Source organism: Limulus polyphemus, unplaced genomic scaffold (assembly GCF_000517525.1).
Source record: "Limulus polyphemus unplaced genomic scaffold, Limulus_polyphemus-2.1.2 Scaffold2997, whole genome shotgun sequence".
NCBI classification, from domain to species: domain Eukaryota; kingdom Metazoa; phylum Arthropoda; class Merostomata; order Xiphosura; family Limulidae; genus Limulus; species Limulus polyphemus.
Genome location: NW_013668607.1, coordinates 60,584 through 67,573, shown reverse-complemented (window position 1 = coordinate 67,573; position 6,990 = coordinate 60,584). Strand labels below are relative to the sequence as shown.

Genomic DNA, 6,990 nt, shown 5'->3' with positions numbered 1-6,990 from the left:
TAGAATACTCTTTTAGAAGTAAAGTGGACTCAAACGTACGTATGAACATTCCATACTCTGGTTCTATAACCTTTAGTGAAGTAGAAGACTCTTTTAGAAGTAAAGTGGGGTTAAACTTACGTATCAACATTCCATACACTGGTTCTATAACCTTTAGTGAAGTAGAAGACTCTTTTAGAAGTAAAGTGGGGTTAAACTTACGTATCAACATTCCATACTCTGGTTCTATAACCTTTAGTGAAGCAGAAGACTCTTTTAGAAGTAAAGTTGACTCAAACGTACGTATCAACATTCCATACTCTGATTCTATAACCTTTAATGAAGTAGAAGACTCTTTTAGAAGTAAAGTTGACTCAAACGTACGTATCAACATTCCATATTCTGATTCTATAACCTTTAATGAAGTAGAATACTTCTTTAAAAGTAGAGAGGGTAAATCGTACATATCAACATTCCATACTCTGATTCTATAACCTTTAGTGAAGCAGAAGCCTCATTTAGAAGTAAAGTGAAGTCAACCTTACGTATCACTATTTGATGTTCGGGCTCTATAACCTTTAAGTGAAGTAGTATTCGAGGTAAGTAAAATAGGCCGAACAATGCCTACCTAAACATGATTCTATAGCTTTTGGTGGTTTTAGTCAACTTCCATAATGAAACAGACGCAGCGGAAGTTCAGAGACTGTAACTTTACATTTACATTAACTATCGCGCCTGTCTATCCAGACAATGTTGCATACACTCTACAACAACAGGATGTTCACAGGTTTTTTGTCTGCTACCGATACTTCAGGCTATTGTCTACTGGTTGAACCGTGTACGTGAGACGTACTTGTTAATTCTGCTTCCATTGGGAAAACTCATGTTTGAACCGAGAAAAGTAAGACCATCCGTCTAACGCGAGAAGCTATAGAAGCCAGTGAGCAAAATATTATTTTTTTCTTAGTTTTCTGTTCTTTGAACATTTTCAATCTTGTCATAACATAAACCGGCTTACAAATGTAAAGTGATAAAATTTTAATAGCGTTTATATAACGTTTGTAACTGTAAACACGTGAATACGAAATCGCACGTGACACGAGTACAAAGAGGCTTTGAGCTGTCAAGGCTGTGTGTGTTTTTTGGCCGACAACAGTACATTTAGGAAATCTTTATCAAACAAACTCTACATTCGAGAACATTCGGTCAAGTGAGTCATGATCAAAAATTATTTGATTCCATCTAATAGATCAGCGATTTCCCAAGTGGAATATTTAATAACCGTTCAAAACGTTTCTCCAAGAATGCAGAAGAGATTGGAATATTTCTTTGAATAACACTTACAAATCAATTACCTTTTTTTTCTGGTTTTATTTTGCACGATTTTTACTCCGAATATACGTTCAGTTCTAAATTATAAAAGTTTAAACGAACCTTTGTTTGTTATCGTTTACTTTCTGTAGCTAGAGACTGAACTGTGTTTAATTAGTTAAATCAAGACTGCTTATACATCTCTTCCGAGAAATGTCCAGTGTTCATTGTACCAAGAACTTCGGATTCAAAGCTACTTGGTAAACGTAATGTCCTACATGCGAACTTTGGAGCATAGGGCATAGCATACGTTATTGACGACAAAAAAGTTTCATTCGCTTTTCTATAATCATGGCAGAATAAAGTAGCAAGAATTGAATACAGAACGCAACAAAAGGACTTGGTTATCGTGATTTGCACATGATGTTATATCACATAAACTGATAGACAGATGAATGAATAGGCCAACGGGCCGATAGACAACAGAGGAAGATATACATACTTGAAATGTTAGGCAAAATTATGAATTGCTTATCAATAACTTTCCGATCAAAGTAAGTTACCAACATAGATTAGAAGCAAGAGTTTAACTAGTATTTTATATGATGGTATATTGTTGTTATTTTCTCTTTCTTTCACACGCTACTGACTACAGAATATTCGAACATGAAAAATATCAAAAAGAACCTATAAAAAGTGTTTGTTTTATATTGACCAAAATAAGCTTGAGATCCAAGATAGGCCCGGCATGGCCAAGTGGTTAGGGCGCTCGACTCGCAATCTGAGGGTCGCGGGTTCGAATTCCCGTCACACCAAACATGCTCGCCCTTTCAGCCGTGGGGGCGTTATAAAGTGACGGTCAATCCCACTCTTCGTTGGTTAAAGAGTAGCCGAAGAGTTGGCGGTGGGTTGTGATGACTAGCTGCCTTTCCTTTAGTCTTACACTGCTAAATTAAGGATGGCTGGCGCAAATAGCCCTCGTGTAGCTTTGCGCGAAATTCAAAACAAACAAACAAATAAGATCCGAGATAATTTTCAGTCATTAATTTTAGCTTATTTTGTACTCGACAGATGGCAGTAAAATATGATTTCAACAAGCACAAAGAAAATTGGAGAGATCACCGGTCATCACTTCCAACCATTCGAGTGGGAAACGACAAGTGAGGAATTAACGTAAGGAAGACTAAGTGATTTATGAAAACTGAATTGGCTAAATAGGAAACTTTAAAATATCAGGTTAGAAACGATTTGTTTTTGTTGTTTGTTTTCTAACTAGAGATAACATCAACAAAATGAAAATTTTAAACTATTTTAAATAAATATATATTGAACATATTTTATCTAATAGGGGTAAATAAATACCCTTTATTTGTGTAGGGAATAAACATGACTTAGGCATACACTTTAACATCGCCTGCTAGATGTGGTTAACTTTAGAAATGATCTAAAATGATATAACATTAACAGTACCTACTAGTTAATAACCTGTGTATAGATCTAACATTACATAGTATTGGCTTTCACATCACCTACTAGCTAATACACACGCACACACATATATATGTGTGTGTATAATATTAAATTTTATGGGAAAACTGACTTCGAGATCGGCAGTTAATGATTTTAAAGTCAATAGCTTATAAGTCATGTTAAATACCTACACAATTTATTATCTCGTAAATAATGACATAATAATATATATAAAATGTTATATTTTAAGTGAAAAAACCTATAAGATAAAATAGATTCCAAGACTTGAACCCAGAACCTCTGGCTAACAAAACCAGCGTTCTCTCATTGAACTAGCCAAGAGTAAAAGCTGCCTCTCTCAATACACAATTCTAGAGGTTCTTATTGTACTCAATTGTCCTGTTATAAAGTTACACACCTTTGTCAGGTATTATCTTCACAAAGTAGACATTCAAGTTGCTTATATTTTTGAGTAAGGCTTTGAAACAACAACAAAATTGGTTTAATTAGTTTTTATATAATCTAGCTGTCTTAGGTAAAAATAAATTAGAATATCCTACTTATGAGTAAAACCTTTCAATAGGAGCCTTGTATACTGTATACCAACCTGTTCGGTCACTACAGTTCCGAGTAATAAACATAAAGCAGTGTGAGAACTGATAAATGATACCGATTAGATAGCCCTGAATTATCAGTTCCCTTTTCTTCACGTTTTCAGTTATAAGCTACGCGACGATGACCTAAAGTTACCAACATCGACTATCGATGCTCATTTAGAACATGTTTACAATTTCAAATTTACCAACAATATCATGTGCTTTAGGCAAGTTATACTTTAGAGCATGTGAGGCGTATTTGAGATAAGTTTAACTCCACATCATGCAATATTTATCACATATATTTTAGAATCATATAACTGTAGATCATCTGGTGTTTATAATATGTGTTTTAAAGAAACTTAGCTTTAGAAAATGTAACATATATATTGTATATTATGGTCGTTCTATATATGTAGGATTTAGGATGTGTATTTCAGACAAGTTTAGTTTTAAGGCATGTACTACTTCTAGAGTTTGATTTATACAAACGTGGCTTTACAGCATATTATACTTATAGTGTATGATTTATAGAAACTTATCTTTAAAGCATATGATACTTATAGTATATTATTTATACAACTTAGCTTTAAAGCATATGGTACTTATAGTATACTATTTATACAACTTAGCTTTAAAGCATATGGTACTTATAGTATATTATTTATAAAAGCTTATCTTTAAAGCATATGATACTTATAGTATATTATTTATACAACTTAGCTTTAAAGCATATGGTACTTATAGTATACTATTTATACAACTTAGCTTTAAAGCATATGGTACTTATAGTATATTATTTATAAAAGCTTAGCTTTAAAGCATATGATACTTATAGTATATTATTTATATAAACTTAGCTTTAAAGCATATGATACTTATAATGTGGGTTTCAGACAAATTTAGTGTTATAACATATGATATTTAGAGTTTGAATTTTGTAAAACTTAGTTTTAGAACATGAGATAATTATAGTGTGTGAAGTTGACACGTTTAGCTGTAATACATGGGAATACTTAGAATGCATACCTTAGCGAAGTTTGTTTTTAAAGTATGTGAAAGTTATTATGTGTATTTTATACAATGTTGGGTTTAGAGTATAAGATATGCAGTGTACGTCTTTAAACAATGTTGGATTTAGAACATGAGATGTTTAGCGTGTGTATTTAAACAGTGTTGGGTTTAGAGCATAATATATTATTATTATGTGTATTTAGACAATGATGGCCTTAGAGCATGAGATCCTTAGTGTGTGTATTTAAGCAAGTTTTACTTTAAAGCCTGTTGCTCTTATAACGTATAACTTAAACAAATACTACTTTGGAACAGGAGGTATTTACAGTCTGTATTTTAGACACATTTATTTTTAAATCATTTGATACTTATAATGTATGATTTACACAAGTTTAGATTTGGAGTATTTGATACTTCCATTAAAATATAAACGTTCTTTCAAACTAGCAATGAATGTTAATGTGTTTTATTTTTGCTAATGACATAATTTTAATAGATTATTTTTTGACTCTCATTAAATGTCATTTTCGAAACCGATAAAAACTGGGTTGTACATTTAACTCCCACCATTTTTGTCGTTATTCTAATACGGAAATCCAACCCCTTCTTCGAACCTTTGTTTTTATGTGCTACAGAACATAACTCACAACGTGTTACTTTCCGGAATACAAGCTTGCTTTGTGTGAGCCATTACGTCTACGTGACTTTGAGATTGACAGTGATCTCACAGCACACTAGACAAACCTCGTTTTTATTCACATTTGTCTCTCTCTCTCTCTTTGAAAACGCCCAGAACATTATATAAACAATCAGTGTCAGCCGCTAGTTTTTTATAGGTAACAACTTCTGAGGGTGAAACTTGTCTGATGATTTGTGTTTAAATAACCGCCTTTGAGAGCGATATAAAGACCGTTCTTTGTTCTTCGTGAATCACAGCAAATGAAAGGATTAGTCTGTAACTATACCAGCAATCTGTCATTCGTAAAAGTGTTGATAAAAACGTCACTTCATTTTCTTAGTGCTATTGCTAAATCACCTGAAACGAAAGAAGAAATACAGAGTTCTGGTATTTGTTATTAAACATGTGAACATTGCACATTTTTCAGAATTTAGGCATTTAAAAATTTCTAAAGTAAAGCGAAATGGAATTTGTAAAGCGATTCTCTTGTTTGTATGTGAGATCGAGTGCACCGGATGGTTAAAAATTAGTAGTTTAGGAAGAATTCCAATGTCCAACATTAAAATCTACGAAAGAAATTTCTTGTTTGTTCCCTACTGTGTTATAGGCAAGTCTGAGAGATTATAACTCCAAAAGTCAGGTTTCGATACTTGTTGTAGACACAACACAGACAGCTTTGTGGTTAACAGTGATTTCTCGTTTCTAGGAGTCGTGAAGTTTACCAACTGTAACTAACACAGTGATTTCTCGTTTCTAGGGGTTGTGAAGTTTATCAAATGAAAATTACCATGGTAATTTTTCGTTTCTAGAGGTCGTGAAGTTTACCAAATGATAACTACCACAGTGATTTCTCGTTTCTATAGGTCGTGAAGTTTACCAGGTGATAACTAACACAGTGATTTCTCGTTTCTAGAGGTTGTGAAGTTTACGAAATGATAACTAACACAGTGATTTATCGTTTCTAGGGGTTGTGAAGTTTATCAAATGATAATTACCATGGTAATTTATCGTTTCTAGGGGTTGTGAAGTTTATCAAATGATAATTACCATGGTAATTTTTAGTTTCTAGAGGTCGTGAAGTTTACCAAATGATAACTACCACAGTGATTTCTCGTTTCTATAGGTCGTGAAGTTTACCAGATGATAACTAACATAGTGATTTCTCGTTTCTAGAGGTTGTGAAGTTTACGAAATGATAACTAACACAGTGATTTATCGTATCTAGGGGTCGTGAAGTTTACCAACTGATAACTACCACAGTAATTTCTCGTTTCTAGAGGTCGTGAAGTTTACCACATGATAACTACCACAGTGATTTCTCGTTTCTAGAGGTCGTGAAGTTTACTAGATGATAACTAGTTGGCTCAGTGGTAAGTCTGATGGGTTATATAGTTAAAAATAGGGTTTCGATACACACGGCTACCGGAGAAAAGATAGCCTTATGTGTAACTTTACGCTTAGCAACAGACAAACAAGTGCTGTAAAGCTTACCATGTAGTACCTTTCCTGTTTAGTGATACTTTACGACTTTTTCACAAATTACAATGTATAGTTTACGTTTTAGAAAAGTTAACAAATTTAACACGATAACATTGAGCTCGAAAGTAGTGTCCTCTACTTATAGATTTGAATTATCTTTATTTTTAAGCAGATACAATAAATAAGATAAAAGGAAAGTGAAGACTTTATCATTGTGAAATATTTAAATTCTATTGTGAACAGAGGTACTACATATTTCAGCAGTAGTCTGGTTTTGTTCTATTTCCTCGATAACTATTTGTAATGTAAAATACAAACAATGCTATTAGATCAAGTGACATGTTTTCTATGAAGAATCGATTATATAACATTCACTTTGTTTATACAAATGAAAAAAACACATACAATAACTATCTCAAAACCATACCAACCATATACACTCACATTAGCTCTAGTAGCGCT

At 33.0% G+C, this 6,990-nt stretch overlaps 1 long non-coding RNA gene across 1 annotated transcript; it reads left to right on the top strand.

The window, feature by feature from the left end:
- Positions 1–831: 831 nt before the first annotated feature.
- LOC111088020 lies at positions 832–6,261 on the top strand. Its single transcript, XR_002612643.1, has 3 exons — positions 832–1,844; positions 2,362–2,526; positions 5,859–6,261. It is a non-coding gene; the product is annotated as an uncharacterized LOC111088020 (long non-coding RNA).
- Positions 6,262–6,990: the final 729 nt, after the last annotated feature.